Source organism: Anas acuta, chromosome 23 (genome assembly GCF_963932015.1).
Source record: "Anas acuta chromosome 23, bAnaAcu1.1, whole genome shotgun sequence".
Lineage (NCBI taxonomy): Eukaryota > Metazoa > Chordata > Aves > Anseriformes > Anatidae > Anas > Anas acuta.
In genome coordinates, this window is record NC_089001.1 from 1,371,074 (window position 1) to 1,395,736 (window position 24,663).

Consider the following 24,663-nt stretch of genomic DNA (forward strand, 5'->3'; position numbering starts at 1 on the left):
GGTGGGGTGGAGGGTTTTTCAGAGGACCCTGCTGAGTTTGGGGATGTCAGAGCTTTTCTTCTCGGTGCCTTTTTGTATGCAGAATGCAAGAGCTGCGGTGCACAGGGTGGGGAGGATACCCCACATGCATCCCCCAGGATGGACCCAGCTCATTGAGGGGTTGGAGCAGAGCACCTGGTGGGGCCGGGCAGCTGCAGCGCATCACGGGGAGCCTTTAAATTGGTGCTGCCCAGGACAGCTTACTTTTGGCAGGAGAGCTGAGAGGAACAAGAGCTCCTTTTTGCAGGGCTCAAAGAGGTACTGACGGTGGGCAGAGGGGCACAGAAGGCAATTCCCTGCTGCTTTCTCAGCCCTTGCCAGCAGAGACAAAGGCCAGGAGGGTCCCATGGCCTGTTTGGAAGCCAGGAGGCTACCACCGGGAGACTCCCTCCAGGTACGTGCAACAATCACTGCAACTCATTCTCCTACTGCTGCTTCTGTTGGCTGTAGAAATGCTGCAGGCCCCTGCAAGGGCACTGTCCCCAAGTGTCCCTGTGTCCTGCTGGAGGCAGGTGGCTGGTCACTGTGCCCCAGGGCAGAGCTGTAGCCTGCGGGGCTTGTAGTGATGGCTTCAATATTTTCCTGCTCTCTGTTCCCGGGGAGAGAGGCTGCAGCTCTGCTAAGTGGCCAAAGGACTTGGAGCGGGCCTAGGTGAAAGTGATAATGGTGATAATTGAGGGCTAATTATCTGCTGCTGCTGGCAGTGGGCCACCAGGTGTCCTGGCTGGCACAAAGGCAGAGGCCAAGAGCAGTTCCCCCACTGAGGTCTGGCAGAGGAGAGCTGCAGTTGTGCTGCTCTTTCTGGGAGGGTTTTCTCTAGACCTGCTCAGTGACCTCCCAGAGGTGTCCTGTGCCAGGGAAGGAGGTGGTGCTCAGGATGTCTTTGGGGGCAGGAAAAAAAGAGAAAACGCTGCTTTCAGTTCAGATTGCTTCCTTGTGGTTCTGTTACTTTGGCTCAGCTGAGCAAATCATCTAGCTTTGAATTCACTCCACAAGTATTTCTGCTCAGGTGGTGCCCCCTTCTCTAACCCCTAATGATACCTCTGATGTCGTGCTTAAGCAGGTTGTTTCCCCTCTATAGACTTTTAATCTCATAATTTCCCAAACTGCTCTATCTTTATCTTTCTAGGCTCTAAATCTCGATTTCCATCCCATCTATAATGGCTTGTTTCAGTTGTTGAGCGCTTACAATGCAGAAATTAATGTCTCCATTTTAATAGCTGTAGGGAAAGTTAGGTGCAAGGTCTGCTGCAGTGCAGCAGGGTATCACAGGGTACCTGGGTGCGAGTTTGGCCACAGGGTGTGGGAGCTGCACACCCACTGCAGAGCCTGCTGTTCTCTTCCCAAGGGTTGGGTGTTTGCTCTCAGATTATTTGGATCTTTCAAAGCAGGCTTCACCTGGAGGAAGCGCTTGTGGGAAAGGCTTTGTATGATGACAATTAAAACTGGTACCATGGGAGGAGCAGAAAGGGGTCAGGACTCAGTTCATGCCTACAGCTGCTGGACCTGAGTTGGGGACAGCGAAGCTGAGTCAAAGCAGAGCCTGTATTTAAGGGTGCTGAGCACCCTTAGACCCTGTGGATTTGGGCAGGCCTAGGCACTGGATGAAGCTGTGGACCTGAGCACCTCAGAGAAGCACACTGCATGGTTTAGGTCGGGGACACAGCCAAGGAGTGCTCGTGGTAGCCAGAATAGCCCTGCGTGTGCTGTGGTAGCCAGAGCTGCTCGATACTAATGGCACTGCTTCCTGCAGGCATTACAAGGCTTCATTAATAAGTGTCAGGATCTGCTGCTGAAGGGGATGGAGTTGTGTACAGCGCTGTTACAACTGCACGAAATGAAACGGGAAATTAAACTTAGGGTGACAGCAGTTGCTGGAGGAAGCAGTCCCCATGGGAAGCCTGGGGGACCTGCGGAAACATCTGCTAAGAGGACAGGATTGAGTGCTTTGGGGATGTCAGATGAGCTATGTGGGGCTGGAAGGGGATAACACAAAGTTATCCCTGTCCTAAGATGTGTGGTTTCACCTGGCTGCACATGGAGCTGGCGGTGTGGAGAGCAGCTCTGTGGCAGCCCTGGGGCTGACCCGGGAGAGCCAGCCTGTCTCCTTGTCCATCCGCAGTCCTGCCCCCGTGTTATTTATTTATGTTTTAGCAGAAGCATAATATAAATAAAGCACCACCATAAAAATGTCAGGAAAAGTTCAAACCTATTCATTATCCATTTCACTCGGATTAAAATTTCCATCAAGGCTGCTTGGTTTTGACTTGAGTTGCTTTCCTTTTAATGAGCTTGATATAGAAGGTAAAAGATGCTAATTCATCCTTACATCTCTATCATCTCTCAGCTTTTGCTATATAAAGCATCAAGGTCGCATTCTGGGGAAATGTCTTTTTACCAAAGGTGCCATAATAATAATGAAGAAGCAATTTGTTTCAGCAAACTGCCTACAGTAATGAAGCTTAATTATAACCGTGTTATTAATACTGCTGCTTAAGGTAATTCACTTCTGAGCGGGGCGCAGAACAGTAAACTATAATTTAAACAAGAATCGAGACCTAATTTAAATCATCAGATCTGCTATGGAGAAAGGCAAACAGAATGACTGTGATCGCACGCAGTTTGGAGTTTTCCCTCTGCTTGGCTTCCTGCGAGCGTCTGGAGCTGGGAAGGCTGCTGCAGAATGTCTCGGTGGTTTTCTCATCACTGTGCTCCTTTCTAAGGGCTGAAAAGGAACAGAAAGCAAACCTTCCCTCTCTGCTTGGGGGGACACGCTAATGCTTAGGCACCTGCAGGCAGCTTTCAACTGCTACCGACCTCTAATGTCTGTATAACAACAACAAAAACCTGTATGCTCTAAAAGAAAGGTGATATATACACTTATATGCCTGCAAAAAAAGCTTTCAGGGAAGCCCCAAATGGTCCCCAGAAGCTCTCCCCTGCCAGGCATGGCTTTGCCCTCAAGTGCCTGGCCTCGACTCGCTGTGTTTTGTGGGATGTATGAAATGCCACTGTTAGCAAAGAGTGATTTTTCTTCTGCTCCATGTTTTTGGGCATTCAGCTGGAGCTTTGGGACTCTTGCAAGTCCCTGGTGCCTCTCAGCACGCTGCTGCTTCCCCTCCTGCCTGTCCCCATCTGCGTGCCTCCACTCTGGGTCTTTATTTTCCAGGCTGAGCATCTCCATCCAGGTCCCTCCTGTCTAAGCCCATTCCCTGCCTGTCAGACACGACTGTTTCATGAACTTCACTTTCAGATGCTCTTCCCTTCTTTCAGCCCTCTGCTTCCCCCCTTTTCCATGACAAGCTCCTTTCCCTTCTCACTGCTGTAAGCCCTGACATCCTCCTTCCCCAAATCCCTCATTATTTCGGTTTCTTCCCCGTGCTCTCTCACCTCAAAGCCTCCTTTCCACACCCACTCCCTCCAGCAGCCATCTCTGCCTCTGCTTCAGCACTCAGACGGTTACACAGGCTCCGTGAAGCCAAGTGACATGAAATGATATTTCTACGTTGCCAGTAATAACGTTTCCTTGCAAACCCCTCTTCAATAGCAAATAGTGAAAACCACAACAGCCTCTTTCCCTTCCCGTTCCTCTTCAGGGCTCGCTGTCAAATCTGTATTTCCAAATCCTAGCATGCAAAATTCATTCATCCGTACAGGGTTCAGGCAGCTCAGTTTGCTTGGTGATTACACCCAGGTTCACCCTTGTCACTGCCAGGTGTGGCTCTGTTCGAAATCGTGACAGAGGAGAGGAGGTGTGGAGGAGAAGTAAATACGCCGAGCATTTCTTCTCGGGAAGGGGAAAAAAGCCTCCATCACGGTTCCACTTGACTGCAGCCTCCTGCGGGCTGTTTCGTCTCATATTATCTAAGCTCCAAGGGGGTGTCCAATTTAAGGAACAATAACTATAAAGTCATTTACGGTCCCCCGCCGAGGCACAGCACATGATAGCCTGTGTAAGGCAGCAAACAGACGTGATGGCCTCTTCTGCGGAGCTGCTCTGGGCAGCGGTGCAGGTGGGGTGGGCGCTCCGTGGTGTGGGACAGGCAGACCCCCCTCCAGCACCAGGGGCTGGCAGCTCACCTCGCCTGCTCCCAGGCCAGCGGTGACACGAGGGCGATGCTTCAGCCCCTGCTGTGCTGGCAGCAAGGTCATCGGGGCTGGCACGGTGCTGAGGTGCGGGTGCTGCCTGCGTGCTGCAGAGCTGGCCGAGGCTAGCATTTTCCTTCCAATTTCCTACTGTCATGCGGACGTCCGTGCAGCTCCACGGAGGTTAAAACAGCTGTGATGAGCCCATTCAAGCTGCTCCTGCCTGTGGAGCTGGTTCAAGAGCAGGAAATTGGATGGAAGAAGATAGCTCAGTGCCCTACCTTTGGAAACGTGCTGGAGCGCTTGCTGCTTGCGAGCAGTGTTACAGGGACCCCAGGACGGGATCAGAGGAAGAGGAGAGAAGCAGTACAGGGGCAGGGGGCTGCCCAGTGCTCCTGGGGTGACTGCATCATGGACCAGGAGCTGTCTGTGTGCAGGGACCTGGCTCCATCCTGCTGCTGCAGGTGCAGGCTGGCTGGTTGTAAATGTCCTCTCTTTCCTGCAAAGCTCCTCTTCACTGCCTCGTCCTGATGCTTTCAGTGTTTTTCTACTTGTGTGTGATGTTTATGAATTTTTTGAGGACCGTGACAAAGCTAAATTAATCAATGGAAGCAATGTTTTCCTGGCACTTGAACTCAGTCCTGCTCCTCTTGGTTATTGTCCCAGCTCAGCTTCCAACAGCCTGAAATCAGGGGCTGGCGGACTCAGAAACCTCTCTGCAAACACTTCCCAGGATGAAGGACAGACTCCTACCTGTGTCCTCAGGGGGTCTCCTTGTGGTTGGGGTGTGCCTAACAAATCTTTTCCTCGGGAGGTTTTCAGTGTAATTTGCAGGGTGAACTGGCTGTTTTAATGCTTCTCACCACAAGACGTTTTGCCAGCCTTGCTGGGAGGCTGGGGCTGCAGCCCTTGCCCTGGGACAGTGGTGTACCTCTGCCCACACCACAAGAAGTGTGATGTACTTGTGTCACGTCGAGTTTGGCCCTGGCTGTGAGCAGCAGCAGTGACTTTGTCACCCCAAAAGGCTGACACAGGTGAGGCAAGAAATAATCCAGGTCCTTTATCCCCCAGCGCTCCTGCTTGTGGATGCTCTTCCTTTCCTCAGCCTTGCTTCTAGTTTTTTTTTTTCTCTGGGGATCCCAGGCCAGAGTTGAGCTGTCCGTGCTGCTGTGGGGTTGCTGCTGGTCCCCTCGGTGCTGGTGGCTTCTGCTGGGCTCGCTCGTCCCGGCTGCCTGCTCTGCCAGCACACTTCAGAGCTGCACTCCCGACCTACAGGCGTAATCCCCGATAAGAGACTTGATCTCAGCAGGGGAGAGTCAACTGGCAAACACCACGAGTGATATAAAGCAGCCCAGCAGGACTGAATGCATTACCTCGAGATTATTTTAAGAGAAGGAGGGAAGAGGGAAGAGCCAGGAAAGACAAGTAAAACCCAGGTATTGAATTTTCCGGTGCACGTGTTGCCTTGTGAATCACCTGCTACCTCCCAAGCCCTCCTCACACTAACTTTTAAGGTTAAAAACAGGTCCAGCATCTGTCTGGGAGATGAAGTGGTGTGTGTAGTAATGTGGAAAAGCTGGAGGCTTTCATCCCTCCTGCTCGGTGCATCACCCAGCACAGCAGAGAGTCTTTCACCAGGTGAGGGTCTCTGCAAGCTGCTTGGGGGTGGCTGCAGAGCCCGAGCCCTCTGAGAACAGGGTGAGAGCTGCAAGACCGGGGGGTAAATGAGCTGTGTCCCCTCGGGAGGTCTCCTCGGGGCAAGAGTGAACCAAAGGGAGCACTGGGAGAAAAATGATAAGGGATGCACCTGCTACATGGGATTTAAAAATACCCCTCTGAACTGGCAGCAGGACTATTCCTGCTAGATCTGTTTAAAGAATAAATTGTTTCAAAATGAACAACTCGATGACAATTTATATGGATGTTCTACATGATTCAATACTGGGGGAAAAAGATGAACCTATTACAGTAATTAACTTATTGCACATCAAAGCAAATGTGCTAAGGAAGCTTTTCTGTGCAGTGGTTTCCTTCTGTTTAAGAAGAAAGTGGGGAAAAAAAGTAGTGGGAATGGTGCGTCCTCCCTGCTGCTACGGCTCTCTGGTTGTGAGTTGCTCCCCAGGGGGGTTTCACACCTGGAGACCACCACAGGGTGGCTGGGAAACCTCCTTGGGTCCGTCTCTGTCTCCCCAGAGCCCCTCTAGGGAAAATCCTTGTCCTGGGCTCCCTGAGGAGCACCCACAGAGCACGAGGTCAGGGCATCGTGATCCGTCCCGATCAGTCCCTTAGCCTGGATCTGGCGGAAAGCAGTCTGAGAAAGGGAGAAAAAGTAGTCAGCAGGGACTTGAGGAAGAGCAGAAGTTTTAATTGGGTTTTATCTATTAGTTAATCAGGAAGTATTTTGGTGACAATTAGGTCAAAGCCTCTGGCATATCTGTGAAGCAGACATCCATCATTAGCCCTACCTGGGCTTGCAAAGTGGTATTTATGAGTTTCCAACTGGTGAAAAAGCCCTTCTAAGAAATTAAGGTGAAATTCGCACTCTTGACCATGGGGGGAAGGCTGTCAGCCGTGATTGATGGCCAGGAGCAGGGCAGAACAGCTGTTTATTGGGTCCGGCACCGTTTCAGAAACCTTTGTCTGTCGGCAGCAGCTGGTCCTTGAACGCATGCGAAGGTTTTTTGGGGATGGTGGCACCCAGCGCTGGGGCTCCTCCAGGAGCTGCCCCTGCTGCTCCAAGCCAAGTGGCAGCAGGAGAGCCCACGCACCACGGGGACCGTGCCCCGGGTGGATGGGCTGATGTGATGTGTGTCTGTGACCATGCATGGCACTGCTGGTTTTCTCTGAGGGGAGCAAAAGGTGCACCTGCAGAAGAAATGATCACAAAAGGCCAGCACACGGCACTGCCACAGCAGGCTCCCGCACGCAGACGCTGGGTTTTGTGATCCGCAGCCTGTGTCTCCGCAGGCTGCTCTAACCTCATTGCTGCAGTGAGAAAATATTATTTTCCCTGAGATGGTGTGCATGCGTGCCAGTCTAAATGAGTATTTTTCACACGGCTCTGTCCAAACATGTTTAAGTCCTTAAAACTTGGTTACGTGCCCAGCGCTCTTCTCCAGGAGAGAATAGGGAAGGGAGCAGCCTGTGGTTTTGGGGCTGGTGCCTGGGCAAAACTCAGTGCAGGTGAGACAAAAGGAGGTTGGCAAGAGGGAGGGTGAGCATGGGGAAGCCAGGAGCTGGAGAGAATGGCCAGGACTGAGCCTTCCTGCAGGGTCCGGGTCTTCTGCTGGGTGCCACCAGGTCTGCTGCTGCATGGTTTGTGACCCCCCTTTATGGGGCCATGAAAATTTGGGGTGGTGCCCAGTGAGACCTGCGTGACACCTCATCCTGATGTCTCCTAAAGCATTTGGCTGGCTAAGCTCCTGCCTATTCTCAGGGCTCTCTAAGGCCCTTTGTAAACGTGTAAAGTTTAACTCCCTTATTGCAGTTTGCACTGGCAGATGAGCAAACTGACTCTATTCCCCGGAATATCTGTGTGGGACAGGATGACAGCATGTGTAGAAAAGCTATTTAAGCACACTTCAGTTACTTTTCTTTTGTGCTAATACTGGTCCATTCAAACGAAACAATTTATTAGACGGGGGTCAGGCGAAATGGCAGCTGTGTTTGGGAGGCTGCGTAGTTATAATATTGACTAAAGATTGTGTTTTTCAATTTTCGAAACAATGTTAGAGCAGTAGGTGTTCTGGAAAGGAAATTTATTGCAAGTCAGTGAAAGATTTGGATACAACTACAAATCATGCTTTTAAATTGTGGAAACAAAATATTTCATTTGGTCTCACCTGGGTTTTGTTTGGGGGTGTTTGCTGGCTCTTGCTGTGCTTTGTCACTCACTGACATCTTTTGGATCTTGAATTTTTAGTTCAGTCTGAAATGAACTTTATTATTTTCAGTCTATCAAGCTCTCAGCATATAAGAGAACCTTTTCCCTGGTTTTCAGGTGAATTCCCCAACCGTGGAATTCACTTGGATGAAAAAAGTCCAGGTCTGCTGCCCTGCAGGGCACCTTTTAGGATGTGTTTGTTCTTTTGGGCTGTGCTGGGGGTCATACACTGAACAGGAGGTCAGGATTTTCCCTGGGGAGTCGTGAAGAAAGTCTGCTGTGTTGACTTTGTTACTGCAGACCCTCAGGAAAGTGCTGCAATTTCCCAGGCATGAAATGGGAGTGATGGGTTACATCCCTTTCCCAAAAGAGCGTTGGGATAAATCTGTTCAGCACGTACTGCCTCCTGCACGTGGTGAGCAGCTCAGCAGGGAGAGCGAAGCCGAGGCTGATCTGCTGGAAGTTTTCTTGCCCTGAAGGATTTCCAAGCCATAAAGAGGAGTAGTAATAAGCATTTAAGGGTCTTTTTTGTTAAATAATTCTCATTACAGAAATGTTAATTGGGTGTCTTATTAACAACCTTCTTTCAGCCTGTCTAGCTCTTAGGGGAGGACAGGGGGAAAGGGCAGCCCTGTCACAGTGCCTGCTCCAAGGTGCCAAGGGGACAGGCAGGGGACGGTGCTTGGAGGTGGCACTGGATGGGAAAGGAGAGGAAGAAATCACCCTGAATTACCAAGGCCAGGTATCAGCAGCTCTGTTGCTCGGTTACACGAGGTCCCCCTCACTAAAACAAACAAACTGGCCATTTCTTTGCAAGTTTGCAGGAGCCCTCCTTTTTTAATTAGCTGCAGCAGAGGCTGTTCAGCAGGAAATGTATTGAGCTGCTGGGCACACTGGGTACATCCCTCCTCTAGGTTAAGTGGTGATTACTCCTAATTAGGAGCAAATAAATATTCTATGGGCTTTGGACTGCTGCGAGTGACCAGTGGAAACCCAGAAGTGTTGGAGGACGTCTCTGTGCCAGCTGTGAGTCCTTGCTGAAGCCGTCAGCCCCTGCCCTGCTCAGCTCCTCGAGAGGAACTGCAGCTGCTGGGGTCTTGGTGTGCAGTGGGGCAGGACGTGGGTATCCTCTGGGTGCACAGTACCAGCCCTGTTGGGCAGGCAGCAGGTAATACATGGGGAAAGAGCACAATCTGGGTAGCAGCCTTGTCTGAACAGCACCTATCCAGCAGGGCTGCTCCTTTGAGTAGGTGCTGATATCTTCAGTGTCCAGGCTGCGTGTTGTAGATGGAAGGATGTGCATAAATGCATGGAAAACCAGGGGAGATTTTCACACACCTGTAAAGAGAACAGCGGAGGCTGAATTTCTGTGCTGGGCACGTCAATGGAGCTATGCCACAAAGGAGCTGAGCCCTAGCTGAGGCTGGCATGCAGTCCTCCCTCCCCACTGCTGCCAAACATCCTGCTCTTCACTTGCTAAGGTGTTCGTACATCTCCCCCTGCTCCCCACAGCTCCCGTTCTGCAATGCAGTGCCCTTGGTCTCTCCCCATTTCCAGCCTCCCTGGAGGTTCTTCCCCTGCAGCCCTGAGTGCCCGACTCCCCGGTGTGTCTAACAGCCTGGCCCCGGGCGAGTGATTCACCCTGCCCCTTTGGCACAGTTTCTGCAGTGGCAGAATAAGGCTAATAATAATTACCCAGCTTGCAGGGATGCTGGAAGGCCTAATTAGCTAATGTCCATAAATGCGGTGCCTGCACCTGGAGTTGCTGTTGCTGTGTTTCTGGTGCCTTTGGATTCCTTTTCCCTCCTGCTTCCCAACTGCAGGCTGGTTACAGTACGTCCTGGAAGGAAGGATGAAATGCGGCTGCAGCTTTGTCTTTTATTACGTTTCTGTTCTGTAATAAACAGCAGTGGGTATTCATTATTATTTAAACACCCCATGCTTCTGAAGTCTTATTTAGGCGGCGTTTTTCCACAGCATATGTTGGAATTTACAGTAAGTGCAGTCACTCTACAGTCAACATTTGGTTTCTTTCACCCACAGACTGTGGTGCTAATTAGGGGAGGTTTTCCCTTGTTATCTTGGAGGTCAGGCATAGCAATTAGCATTTTGCAGAGATCTAAGAATAGAAGAGGCAGAGCTCAGCCTGCGGGAAGGCAGGTGGGGGGACGTGGCCCTGTGTCCCCAGGGTGCTCTGTTTGCCTTGGAGGTGCTCGGAGGAGCTGGATCCCCTTGGAGCAGTTCTGACCCTGCTGTGCTTTCTGTACCACGTCATGATCTAGTGTGACCTCTGGGCAGCCCCCATATATCCAGCCCTCCTCTGTGCTGCTGGTTTTTGGTAGCTACCATCAAGCCAGGCCAGCGTGATGTGCAAAAAGAAAAGGTGCAGTTGCCTTTCCTTGTCAGGAGGGTTCTGCTTCTCCACCAGCATCTTGTGCAGAGGTGATGCCACCCCAAGCAGGGACCCCCAGACTCCTGACCCATCCTGGCTCATGGAAACATGAGGACCACAAAGTGATCATATCCCAGGTTGGAAGTAGGAAAAAACACAAATTTAATCCACTGAAGAACCAACCAGTGCCTGTGCCTTTCCTTTCTCAGCAGCAACCCAACTGAAGAGGGCTGTTGAGCTTCACGGCCAAGCTTAGGAACTAGATTAATTAATGAAGGGCTGAAATGGGCTGTCCATGATCCTATGCTCCCAGGCATTAGCCTGTGATGAGTTTCTGAAGTGTTAACAGGGCTGGTCAGGGTGCAGTGTAAATAAGGGCACCGGAGCCTGTCCTGGTGTATTTGCACAGCGCACAATGCAAAGCTTTCCAGGCACGGGCTTTGATATTGTAGAATCAAATTAAACTTTTTCCTCCTCTGAACTCCCTCCTAGCCAGTGATGCCAGCTCTGTGGGATAAAGAGCACCGCAACCTCCAGTCACCATGGCTGCTCTAGCAATTTCGCCTTTTATACACACGCGCAGCCTAACAATAGCAGAATGGGTCCCTGCAGGCAGGGAATATCAAGCAAAGCCGCTTTTGTGATTCTGCCTGCAGTGCAAAGCGAGCCCTGCTTCGTAGCTCTAGATATTATCTGCAAGCTGCTCTGTGTAACTTTATTTAGATCTTTCTGCATTAATTGCATGGAGAAGGGCTCAAAAGTTCAGAATGTGAGAGAGGAATCTTTGATGTAGGAGGCTGTTGTCTCGGAATAAAGCTTTATATTATTATGTAAAACATAAAGGGCATTAGTTAGGAAACTGTGCTGATTAATTTAAGAACTCTGTCTTCGCCAGCTCTTCCCCCTCCTTTGTTTAATGAGAGAGGGGAGGGAGTCACTTGGGAAATGAACCTCTTGCTGCAGGCTTCGGGCAGAGGACGGCATGCGAGATGGAGAGGCTGCTCCTCTGCACGGGCCTCGTGTCCCAGCCCAGCCAGTGCTCCGCTGAGGGTGTAATGAGAAAGCTGCACCTTTCCCCCCTGCCAAAATCAATAGGGAGACCTAGGGGGTCACCTAATTGGATACTGCTCACCAAGAGGCCGCTACAGCAAGAAACACAAGCACGGTGCTCCAGCCTGCCTGCCAGATCATAAATCATGTTCCGAGCCTGGCGCAGGCTGCTCCCCATCTCGGTGCTTCATTGACTGGGAGCTGTGGCTCTGCCCTGCACGAGGGAGCTGGGGGCCCATGGGGATGTGCCCGGGGCCTTGCTGGGCAGAGCAGGGCTGCCCAGCCTCGTGGTCGCACTGCCTTCCCCTGTGTTTGTCTAGCAAGGACGTTTCCTTTGTTAAAACAAGGGGAATTACTTGGTTTTGCTTATTTACTTTGGCACCGGCTTTGGGAACGGTCCAAGGATGTTGGCTAAACAAAAGCTAATTAATTGGTGGTGGCTGGTGCTGCCCAGCCACCGCGGGGTCCCGCAGCGAGCAGGCTGCTGAGGCTGGGACGGGAGCCGGGCCTCCCGCTCTGCCCCGCTGGGGGCTGCAGCTGCTTCTGCCTGCTCCCTTCCTCTCCATTTCGTTGTTCATCTCCTCCCCTGCTTGCCTGATGCCTGCAGATTCCTGCTGCTAAATCACCTGCCGATAGGGGATGTTTCCAGCTGCACCACAGGGATGGGAGGGGAAGGAGAAGGGGCCGCTGTGAACAGTGGTTGGAAAAACAAATCCTTTGGAAAATGCTGGGCAAAGGTAACTGGGAAATGAGCCTTGCCAAGCCCCCGATGGAGCTGAGGCAGCTCTGTTCTTTGGGATGCTTCCTTGGGATGTGCTGCTCTGCCTGGAGCTCACCTTCCATCGAGCAGTAAGCCTTGCACTAACCAGGTCAGTCTCCCTGATTCACCTGCAATTAACAAAAACCCGCACTGCCATGTAGTTAGCAGTGGCCTGAGCTGGAGCTGCCTCAAGGTTTGGGGTGTCAAGCCCGAAGTCTGTAAAAAGGCACATAACAGCTGGGTCTCAGAGGTGTGTGGGGCTCTGGCTGCCTGCTCTGCTGCTAATGCACCTCTGCTGCAACATCCCTGGAAAAATGCAGGGAGCTTGCTTGAGAGCCTGTGCGCTCTGATCCACCCAGAAGGATTGCTTCAAGAGGAGCAGGAATAATCACCACAGACCCAAGATAAAAAAAATAATAATCAAAGATTAATCCTAAAAACTCTCCTTTAATCTTTGTGCTTCCAGACCTAGTCTCCCTTTCATCTAGGACTTTGCTGTTCTCTAGTTATTCTACGGTTACAGAAACCACAAGGCTGTAAGAGGGAAAGGGAAAAAAAAAAAAGATTAAATTAATGAGCAGGTAAGCAGGTTTATTATTTCGTCTGATCCTTCCTTCCTTCCTGCTAATTTCTCTGAGCCAATTTGGGAGGTAGAGCCTATAACATTAACTTTGTGACAGACTATTGTATCCATTTTCTTCCTTAAACCATTTATCTGAATGATATTAAGATCCAATTTGCATAGCTACTTTAAGGAACAGTGCAGTGAGCGTGTATCAGCCAAGCTGTGGCGTCTGACAGGAAGCGCGTTTGCTGGCATAAAAATAATGAAACAGATACTTTCAGCTGCTTGTAATTATAGAATATACACTACGCCGTAATTACACAGTAGCAACAATAGCAGCCGCAGCGCACGAGCTCTCACCTTTGTGGGATCTGCCTGGCAGAAGCTGCCCCCGAAGGCTCTCGGTCCGAAAGGAGCTGGGGAGTGCAAAGATCTGCTGCTTAGGAAGTGTGGCAGCCTTTCTAAAGGCTCCAGGAAAAAAAATACACTGCCTCTAGAATGAGTGGGTAGAGCTGTAATTATGGAAAAGATGCAAAGGAAGCTGCAGCAGAATCTGGGGAGCGCTTGAAGAAGTGGGAGGCAAAATGCCTGCTTGGAAAATGGGTGAGCATCCTCCGGAGCGTGGCTGGAGGCTGTCCTAATGTTTGCTTCGACATTAAGGCCAAAGTTAGACATCTCTGTGCACTGGGCATGTGAGCAGCTGCTGCACAGAGAGAAGCCTCAGTTCTTAAGGATGCGTTGGAGGAGGAGGAGAGGGGGGTTTGTGTGTGGGGAAGTGATTGTCGTGAAAAGGGGCTGGGAGTTGCAGCAAAGCCAGGACTTACACTGCACAAGAGCTGGCCCCGGGGAGGCAGCGGTCTCTGAGGACTCATTCCACTTCTGGTGCCAGCATCTGAGTCTAATCCCTACTTCTAGCTCATTAATTGAACCACAAGACGAAGTTTTAAGGCCAAGTCCTCAGCTGCAGTAAGTCAATCACCTCTGGTGGAGCCGAGCCAGCACTCGCTGGCTGGTGTGGGCTCTCCGGTCCCTTACATCGCTCCTACTTGAAATACTGGTGGCACACTTTGGTGGAGGGGAGGTTGAAGTGGTTTCTGTTTTATTTATGGTGTTGTGCTCTTCAAAACTGCTCTGACAAGCTCTGGTCATTCACAGCTTCCAAAATGGGTCCAGATGTCAGTGTCCTGCTTGTTCCTCTGCTGTTCTGTCTCTAAAATCACACCAAGATAATTCTGTGGTCCTATATACCGAGCTGGCTCTGCAATAAGAGGGTGATTTGAGGAGAATCTGAGCCCCTCGGGCATCATGACAAAATCTGATGTGACGGGAGCGGGTTGTGGGAATTCGGGATTGAAGAGAAGCACTGGAAGGAGGTTACCCATGGCCCACAACCTGCCTGGTGGTTTCTGGGCTTCCTGCCCTGTGGCAGCAAGGAAGGAGGCAGCCGTTCCACCAGGAAGAGCGGGTGGCCACATCCTGGATCCCGCATCCCATCCATCCAGCGAGCGAGCAGCCAAATGCGCTCCCCGATTGATTGGGCCCCGGTGGCAGTGCTCCCAGCCCTGGGCTGGGCTGCTGCCAGCGGCGAGCACAGCACGAAGCAAGGTGTGTGTGTGGTGGGGGAAATGAGTTACGGCTGCTGGCGGAGGTCGGTGTCCGGGGCAGCTCTCACTGACCCGTTCAGGAAGGCAGCGGCGGTGATGGATTCTCCGTTGGGTCTGTCTTGCTGGGTGATAAAGCCTTTAAGTTAATAGTTATGAAGTGGACACAGGAAATAGCCTTCAGCACAGCACGTGTCGCACCAGGCTGATGTTTTTTAAGCCTTCCTGATTTACAGCGCTGGGCTGGGTTAACTCTGCTGTGGTCACACCTTGTGGCCGTGCCTGGGTGAATATCCAGTCCCCAGCCTGTGGCTCTGAAATGGAGCACGGGGCTGAGCTCAGTGCCTGGTGTCCACAAACAGCTGGTGGTTTTAATCCCAAACGGAGCAGCAGGACAAACCCCTGACAGATCCCCTGTGTGTGCCCCAGCTGGGATCAGCCCCCACAAGCCAAGTCCCTGTGGGGATGTGGGGGCTCCACGGGCTCTGCTCTGCCTCCTGGACCCAGGACTCGCTCCTTTTGTTTCCCCAAACTTTTGTTTTTAATGATGTTTGTTACAAAGCTGTTTTGCTGCTTTGTTTCTCTCCATCTACCGCCTCCTTTCAATCCAATTATTGCCTTGTTGATGGTTCCTTGAATTTAAGTGATCGCTTTTGTTTGACCCCTGACTTTGAGGTCCGTCTCTCGCAGCCCTATCCAGCACTGTCTGGCGAGTTTATTCATTTCATCTTCAGCTGCTGGAGCTGCCTGGACTTCTCTGAAGTGCCGGTGCTGTCTCCGAAGTAGAAAGCTTTTCAATTAAGCATTATTTTTTTTAGGACTCATTAAGGGGTGTACTTCTTTGTGGGTAATTATTATTAATGGCCTTTCTTTTTAGCAGAGGCTCGCCACACTTGCAGAGAAGGGGAGTGCTGACAGAGCCGTGCACCGGGGGGGCCGGGGGTGCGTAACTGGAAGTGACGGAGAGTAATGTCTCTTACGTTCCTTCATTAGTGGCACAACACTTCTAAGGGAATGTGTGATGGGGAGCAGCAGGGCATGGTTTCCACCCCCTGCACCAGCACAAGGGCTGCTGAGGCAGCTCAGCGGCGGGCAGGGGAGGTTCTGCTGCGGGGCTCCACGCCTTGCATCCCTCCGTCATCCCCGAAAACAGGCAGGCTGTGATTTCCATGGAAATCCTTTTGTCTGTGAATCCCAGAGCGTTTCATGCTCCTTACAGAGCCAACCTCGCAACACTCTGCGACGACAGCTAATTGTGTCATTGTCGTTGTGCAAATGAGGAAACAGACGCTTCGGGCTCCTGACACAAATTGGAGGCTGAACGGGGAGCAGCACAGCCAGCCTCTGCTGCTGGGGCTCCTCTGTTCCCTGGAGCTGCCCTTCTCCTGCTGCTGTGCCCCTTGCCATGAGCTAGAGGGCTTCCCGTGGGTCCATGGTTGCTTCCTTCCTCCTGTTCCCTTCCCTGGGTACGTACTTTATGCCCCTGAAGTCTTCAGCTCACAGACTGCTTAATGTGAGCTGGAGGAGCTCATGCAGACCTGCAGGCACCCAGTAATTCAGTTTTCAGCCAGGGCAGGTGGACACGGGCAGTCAGTTCCTCTCTCCCAGCCTCCCCCTTCCCCAGTGCATCAAAGCATCTCCAGCACGCTGCTGTGCATGACCCGCTTCTGTATCCAGAGCCACTCACCTCGGCGTGAAAGCTCATAATGCTGCGGTGATCCCGGGTGCTCTGAGACCCCCATCCACCCGCAGGCAGAACACAAACCACAGCCCGGAGCGAGGTGCTCTGGGCAGACAATGGCACAGCGCATCCCTCCCCAAACGCCAGTGCCTTGCCAGCGCTGCTAGTGCAGAAAGCAGAAAATGGGACACGTCCCTAGGAAGCCCAGGTCTCAGTGTCTCGGGGAGATTTGAGCAGAGATGAGTGCAAATGCTATACCCAGAAAACTCCTCTGTCTGCCGAAGGAAAGCAATGGAGTGAGAAAGGCGAGGGGTGGATGTTTGCAGAACAGAAGTGCTCCCGGGGCCACCTGAGCAGGAGGGGCGAGCTGTCTGTTCTTACGGTGCTTTGTGGTGCCAGTGGGGATGTGGAGCAGGTTGTGCCATCCCCAGGTGAAGCCCCCAAGACCCCAGCAGGAGCCTCTGTGGGCAGGGGCTGCATGAAGGGCTTGCAGCGGTCTCAGGGTTCATGTGTGATTCAAGCAGCGTACAGCCAAGAGCAGGATGATGCTGCAAAGCCTTTCCTAGGGAATGTGACTGTCCCCTGACTTATGAGCAGTCATTTGGTGAGTTTCTCTCCATCAGTTAATGCAAAGTTTCCCCTGCTGCTGCCAGCTGAGCCTACACTTAAAGGAATTAAACTCTTCCCAGGGCCCCGTGCTGCTGAGGGATTAAAACACTGACTGTGCCGTGGCTTGCCAGTAGGCATCTCTGCAATCTCCCCCAGCCTGCTCCGTGGAAAGGCAGTGCACCAACCCCCGGGCATTGATGTGGGGTCCCCTGCCCACCTGGGGATGGAGATCTGCTCACTTGGCTGCCCTGGCTCTGCAAACAGGCAGGACAGCCAGCGTCAGCTACACCTGCTGCTGCTGAGAGGGCTGAGCTGCACGCGACAGCCAGAGAACTACTTTATTATTTTATTTTTATTATCTTTTTAATGAAAGCTGAGGCTCTGGAGAAGGATGGGGAGGCCTTTGCATGACCCCACCAAAATATCTCATTATCCTTCAAGGATGGGCAAACACCCACACCGATAAACACTTGACTAATGGACAAGCCTCTACATCATAAACATTGCCTCCCCGTTTGCACTAATTGTCCTCCTTGTCACTGCTCTTTGCAGAGTGACAAATGATTTGGTTTTAATGGAGATCAAATTCCCCTGTCACTCTTAAGTAATCCCTTTAAGCCAAGGATGAGTCATGTGGACAGGACAGAGCATGTGGGGGAGAAGATTTCAAAAGAGATGTTCCCTCCGTACCTGAGTCATCAATAACAGCAATTCCAGACCAATTTTCCCCACAGGCATATTTTCTCAGCCAAAGCCACTTTGTTTCCTGTAGCAGAAGCAATATTTATCCTTCCCCATGCTGCAAGACCAAGCGAGCACTTGATGGAATTAAAAGGCAACTCATTCAAAACTGGTCCACGAGTGACAACTCATGGATGCAGGGTCATTTTCCAGTGATAACTTGGTAAGGAGTAAAAGAATTATGACCGATGTCCAGTCACTTTTGTGAGCTGTTTAATAGACTAGAAGTGGGCCAGGCTTACAGTGTTCAAGACGTGGATGCAAACCTGAACGGTCCCAATCTCTGGGGACTCATTTGCATGCTGGGTTTCTGCATACTCCCCTCTTGGAACTAAATATTAAAGGAAAAGTATCAAATCCCTGAGTTCTCAGCCAAAGTTAGTGGAAGTGTTATACGTGAGGTAAAGTCTGCTGCTCCCTCTGCTCAGGCAGCGTACCAGGAGGAGAAAGTCCTCCGTTATCTAGGGCGCTCACGCAGCAGTTCAGAAGAGTTTACAGAAAACCTTCATTTACTGGGGCCACGAAGCATCTCTCAGTGCCTGTTACAAACTTCAGATCTAGAGGAAAAGAGAAACATAACAAATGTGTGACGGTGAGAGCAGGAGAATGGAAAGCATTGACCTTAGGCCTTCTCAATAGCAAGGAATTTCTTTATACCTAAAGAAAAAAGGAAGAGTGCTCTGATTGCTGTTAATATGATCTGAAGGAAAAAAATTCTTCTCAACCCCAAATCTGTCAATTTAAACATAAGCTAAAGAGCAAAAGATGGCAGCCAGGCAGCTGGGAGCCACGTGGTACCGTGCTGGTGTTAGTGCACCTCGGCTTGTGCTGCTGCTTGCTGGGACCGAGCTCCAGCATTGCGAGGACAGCAATTAAAAAACCAGCCAGACGCCACCAGGTAGGGAACCTTTCTGCTCCTCATCTGCAGAGGCCAGCAAAGGAGTTGTGATATTTGGTGTTAATGTCATATTCGCATGGTAAAAGCATGTTAGCCCATGGTTTTGTCTGACAGCAGATGATTGTCACATCAGAGGTTTTATTCTGGCTCAGAAACCAGAGAAGCACTGTGAAGCGCAGAGATTTACCTGGAAGATATGTCAGGAAAGAAATCAAACAAGCCACAAACAACTCCCTTTCAAAAATTATCTCGGGGAGTTAATGATGTAACAAGCCTTCAAGATCCAGCTGGGTGAAAAAAAAATCTTCCAGCTGCGATTTGATAGCAGCCTCCCATAGCTAGGAAGTTATTAAAAATCTTGCCCCAAGGAAGGGCCCACTGTACGACCGCTGCCTCGCGGTTGCCAGATGATCATTCTGTGATTTTCTGAGGTGATTTTTTTTTTATTTTAGAAAACAAATTTAAAAATAAAAAAATAAGAAAAAAAAAAAATCCCGAACTTAGCTTCTCATCTGCCTGACTCTCTTATTCTCTATTTTTTAGTTGCAGCTAGCATAAAATAGAAGAATCATTTCCCAGGCTTATGCAGTACTTTCTGCCCAGAGCCTGGTGCATCTGAAGCCCTTTGCAGCCAGCGCCGCGGGTGCCACGGAGCCTCCTCGCTCCATTGACTTCTGTGACCCTGCAGCCACCGGAGCAGCTGGGGGATGGCACGTACCTGCTCATCTTTCAGCTTTTGTTTCTGTCTGCCAGAGTTTAAGCTCTCTGGGGCTGGGACTGCTTCTTCCAGGCTCTGCAGCGTGTGGCAGGCGGGTCCCACCAGGACCCGCAGTCGCTGTGGCAGGATGGAGACATGGTACGGGTACAACTGACCACGTGTCCTGGTGGGCTCCCAGGTGGCAAGTCAGCTCTTGCTGGCTTTCTTTATTTCTGTGGACAAGAGATGAGCCCAAAACATGGCTGCTGAGCACCGATTTGTAGGACCCGTGTGTACTCCGCAGTCCTCCGCTGACATTGCTGCGCTAGCAGAGGTGAGAAGCAGAGTGGGGAAACTGGGCCAGCAAAACCTTTCATGTAGCAGCACTTAAACCAGCAAAGCCGTGATTAGCAGGAACGTCTTGCTCATGTGAGGTAATTTTATTATGCCGTTTTAGCAGCCAGCATTGAGGATGTGACCTTGTCCAGGCTGAGAGGACACAGCTGTGTCCCTGCTGGAGCTCGCTGAGACCCGGCCTGCGAGGGATGGAGCGAGGTGTGCCTGAGCCCAGGGAAGGCTGTGTGCTACTGCCTTCCCAAAGTATAGCCTTACAGGAAAATAAATGAAAAGATGACATTTGGTCACTCTCCAAGGACATGGGATGGACAACCGGAGAGCAGCTGGACTCGGTGGAAATAAGGTTTCCACAGCAGCTGCTAGGAGAGAGCGAGGCAGCTGCAGGAGCAGCACTGGGGAGGGCAAAGAGCTGCTGCTGGAAGGGTCTGAGGGCACCAGAAGGCCCTGTGTCCAGGGGCTGGTGCTCCCTGACACCTCTTCTGACCCACCCTTCTGCCACTTCCACAGCATCCCAGTCCCACAGGCAGGCACAGGGATCTGCCTTCACTGCAGTGCACCCGTCCCCCACCCCTAATTTGGATTCATTTCCCTCTTAAAGAGCTATCACATTATTACATTATCACATTATGCAAACCAAACATCGCAAAAAGGCAGATAGTTAACAAACAGACTGCGAGATTAGGGTTTGCCTGTGGGATCCAGCCTAATCAACTGGCCTCCTTATCTGCCTCTGATCAGGGCGACACGCTTCCGCATCCCGCCGAGCCAGGCAGCGCCGCGGTCCCAGAGGAGTGGAACAGCATCTCAATTACATATCTATTTTTTTATCACGCTGCCAAAGTAATGAGGGTCCCAAGCTCTAAACTGCTAAATATCACTTGAAGTCAAAGAGACAAATATGCACTAATTACAGGGAAAAGGCAGCGTCCAAACAGGCGCTCTGGTTCAGGAGCGTGGCTCCACTGCTGCCAGCCCCCCACAGGTGTTTGCGGTCACTTCTGCATTTTCCCAGAGACCTTCTCTAACTATTGTGCTCTTTTTGCATGGCAGCAGGACGTAGGAGAAGCTTGCTGGGGAGGCACAGCCAACTTTGGAGGTGGAACATGTGAACCAACAGAAGGAGCACAGGGTGCCTGCTTTTCAGCCAAGCACAGCACTGTCCCCCCCCAAAAAGTTCCAGTTGTGTACCCCAAGGGACAGCAGCTCACAGAGCACACTTTCCCTCACACACACCCTGCTTTGTGCACCTTCTGAAGGAGCTGGGGCAGAGGCATGTTCTCACCATGCCCACCACCCCTGTTCCTCGCTCTCTTGGCTGCAGCTGCAGCTAATCCTTGTTAGATCATCCCATATAACCTGTTCAGCTGTAAATCGCTTCCTGCTGAGCACCCATAATACACAGATTGGAGGTAACTTTACTCCAGAGAGCCAATTAGTGCAAATCTAGGCCTGGTAATTACAGTGTGATAAGATCCCGGCTGCTGATATCTCTGGGCAGATAAGGCACAAGGAAGCAATCTCCTAATGCAATGGCAGTTATTATTAAAGCTTCACCTCAGTCCCACAAAGCCTTCAGTAGGTTCAGCATCAGGCCTGTGCTTGTGCCACCAAGAGCAAGCTGGTGCTCCAAGAGCAAGGCAGGAGCTGGAGGGAAGAGCTACAAGCAGAGGTGGAAATCCCCTCCTCAGCTTTTAAAGCCCAACATCAGCCCTCCCGGTGGTGGGTGAGCATCAGCAGGTGAGTATTTATCTGCCTGGGTTCTGCAGAAGCTGCTGTTTGTGCTGTGCCTGGTGGGTAAACCCCAGTGTTCGTGTGGATGTGGGGGGCTTTGGGAGCTGGGGTGTACCCGTGCTGGGGGTCTGGAAGTGCTCTGTGCTGTCATTTTTTTAGCCCCAGGGTAGGCTGGAGTGCTCCAGCTGATGTGCTGGTTTCACATTTTCCTCTACCTGTGGATAAGAAGTGGAGGATCTGGAGCAGGCTTGATTGTGTTGGGGGAAAAGAGGATTTCTGCCAAGGAAAGAGTGCCTGGGCAGGACTATCTGAAACTTCCATGCTGTGCTGGAATAACTCCCCTGAATACAAGTGAAAATCAGGTCACGCGCACGTTTTGGAGGCGTTCATGTCTTTGGATCTGATGCACTTTTAAGGATGGTAGCGCTGCACCCTGTCTGCGCAGCTCTGAGTAATTTGCAAACGGTCCCAAACTTCTCCTCCTACTCCAGCCCCCAGCAATAAAACGAGTTAATTATCCCCACACTGTGAAACCTGAAACTGAGGGTTATGCGTTTCACTTCAAGATGTGAAAGGGGGCTGGAGTGCTTGCAGCTTATGCTGGTGTAAATCAGGAATAATTCAGAGGAAGCCAGCATGGGGATTTTTGTATTTTTATATATATATCCAGCATTAGAATTCCTTTACATACAAATAAAGGAATTTCTATTCTGAATTAGGGGGATAGAGGACAATAGGCAAAGCAAAGAAAGCAGAAATGCCATCCACAAGTCTCGTGTGGGATGTTGCAGCACAACCTTGCACCCCAGCCTGCTTTAGAGCCGTGCTTTGGGCGCTCAGTATGTGTGAAGTGTGGGGCTTTAACCAACTGGTTAGAGTAATTGTTATGAAATTAGAAGCTGTATAACATCAGGAACAGGGTAGTAAAGGATCCTAAACTTCCCTGACGGTTCTGGTTGTTAATGTCTGCCTGTAGCTTAATTACATCATCAATTGCATTAAATAATGCAGGACCTAACTGGGGTTTAATGAATACATTGCAAAGGATAAATTGGACTTACAATGTAACTGGTGTCCCTTTATGGAATCAGGGAAAAACTGGAACACAAATTCAATTTCAGCAGAGTAAAATTGGATAAATAAACAAGAGTTACAAGCCCAGCCTGGAGCAGCAGCAGCTCCCCCAAAATGAGGGGGAGGGGGCAGAACAGGCAATGGGGTCTGGGTCTGCCTGCCAAGCCGATGGCCTTGTCCCCTCCTGGTGTTTAACTGTGACCCTGGGGACACTTCCCCAGCCAGCCCCCTGCCTGCTGGGCTGTGACAGCCCATGCAGGACATGGGATGAAGCAGTGAACTCATTTTCTCCACATTTCACTAAAAGCTGTTTGCTTTTTTTGCTTAAATAACTACCGTGTTTGCTCTAGAGGTTCTGAAGCACCCAGCCAAATTTCCTGTGTTGACGAGGAGCAAACAGTCCGGCAGAATGGGAGTTCCCTGCAACAAGCGATGTTTGCAGAGAAAATCCAGAGGCGTTCGCTGTGTTCTGAGCTGTTGCTTCATTGAGAGCGAGCACTGACAGTGCTTGTTCTGTGTCATGATAAACCCCACCTAAGAGAGCTATAGCATCCTGGGATGACTGGAGGAGGGAATGTAAACTGATAGGCAAGCTGCTGCTAAAAGGCATGTGACACCGGCTTCGGCATGAGACCAGCTGTCTTTAATTTAAATCACAACAGGTTGAGTAGAGGAGTCCGTCAAGGAGGAACGAGCTATTCCTATGGCGACCAGGCTGCAGGAATCGCTGCGCTGTCAGGGTGGTGCAGGCAGCAGCGAGGCACCGGGAGCATCCCCTCCTGCCACACAGGCTCCTGGTGCTGCTGACTCATCAAGTGGGCCAGCAGTACAAAACCCAGGTCGTTCAAATATTTATTCTGCGCCCCCGAAACGTGTTGTCACCGGCGTGCCCCGTTCCTTTATTTTCTCGGCTGGAGCCAACCCTGAATCCTGATGTCCTTCCCCCCCTCGGAGATGAACCCACCGAGCCAGGGGTTGCTTCTATTATCCGTGCAGTGATCAGCCTATTGTCAGAGCTTGCAAATACACAAATAACAACAGCAACCCAAGTGGGAGGGCAGCGTGCTGGAGGCATCACTCTGGGGCTGTCAATTCAGTATCTCTCACTAGTGCTAACCATGCTTTAAAATTATAATAAAGCACAAAGGGAGCTCAGGCAGAAAGGTAACAAGCTGTGATGCCAGGGAGCAGCCTCAGCTGAAATCCTCAGTCTGTAGAGCACCAAAAACACAGGTTTGCAGATTCTCCAGTGTTCCTGCTCATTCATCACCTCTGCCTGGTCCGTCTCCCCAGTCCCCCATCTGTTGGCCTCTCCACAAATGCCATTTTGCCCCCTCCTGGGCTCCTTCTAAGCAGATGACACTTTTTTTTCTTTACACCAAGTTCCAGTAATTGCTTCACAGCTGTTGACAGCGAGGCCTCCCAGAGACAACCCTGCATGTAGGTGTGTGCAGGGATAGTTCTGCTGCACCCCGTCCTCCTGTGAGGCAGCTTGGGCTGGGGGTCCACAGGCACCAACCAAGGAAAGAGACCCAGCAGCTCGCCCCTTGGCTTCTCTTTCTCTCCATGCTTGGGTGTGAGCTGCAGGCAGGAGAGGTTCAGAGCTGAGCTGAAGGCAGTCCCACGGCGTGGGGCTTGGCAAGGCAGTGCCCATGTCCCTGCTCCCTCCTCGGTGGCGTGGGCGCAGCCCTCCCCGATGGCATGATATCCTGATATCCTCCCCTCTGCCGAGCCCTGTAACAAGGCGGGGATGCGGCGAGTGCGCGGCAGTGACCGATGCGCGGGGCTGATTGTCTGTGTGGAGATGCTGAAAGGGGTCGCGACTCTCTAAGTGCTCGTCAGAATGAAGGATGACAGCCCCAGACAATGAGACACTTCCCTTCCCTTCTCTCCCGCTGTTAATGAGTGCTTGGGCATCCGGCACTGCAGCTTGTTTTATTTTATTTTCCCTCTGATATTTCTCTATCTATTTATTTGTTTAATCAATTTATTTGTTTTAGGGTTCTCCCTCCTTTTACCACCTCTGTCCTTCCCCTGCCTTCCCTCTGGCTTCTGCAGCTGTTTGTGTCAGAGCCCAAGCAGTTAGCACTCTGAAAATTTAATTAGGCACTTGGATGAGACCTGGGAGCGGAGCCTTTGCTGGGACTGAGTCTGTCAGAGCCCCCTTGTCCCCCACCAGCTCTATCCTGAGGCCACCCTCGCAGTGTTCCCCTGGTGCTGGGGGTGGCTGAAGCCACTTTTTCCTCGCCCTGGGAGCTGCTGGGTGTGATGTGATGGGGTGTGGAGCAGGATGTGTGTGAGGAGGACACGTGCAGCCCAAAACCACCCCAGGCATGCATGGTGGGAGCTTCCTCCCATGCAGGAGCAGAGCTGGACCTGCTCCGGGACCGTGTCCTCCCCAGGGATGTGGGCTTGGGGCTGGCAGAACAGGGGTGGAAACTTGGGGTTGCCCCCTGGGAGAAGGCTGGGAAGGATTTAAGCAAAGGCTAAATCAGAAGT

At 51.3% G+C, this 24,663-nt stretch overlaps 1 long non-coding RNA gene across 4 annotated transcripts in view; it reads left to right on the forward strand.

Annotated features, from left to right (window-relative positions):
* The first annotated feature begins 230 nt into the window (after nt 1–230).
* LOC137843667 (uncharacterized) overlaps nt 231–24,663 on the forward strand; it is a 31,578-nt gene continuing 7,145 nt past the window's right edge. For 2 of the 4 annotated variants that reach the window (XR_011089615.1, XR_011089616.1), the window contains exons 1-2: nt 231–433; nt 18,849–21,096. This is a non-coding gene — a long non-coding RNA (uncharacterized lncRNA). Of the gene's footprint in view, nt 434–13,690; nt 13,742–18,848; nt 21,097–22,826; nt 24,227–24,663 lie in introns of those variants that run through there. The other 2 variants (XR_011089618.1, XR_011089617.1) reach the window with 2 other exon arrangements.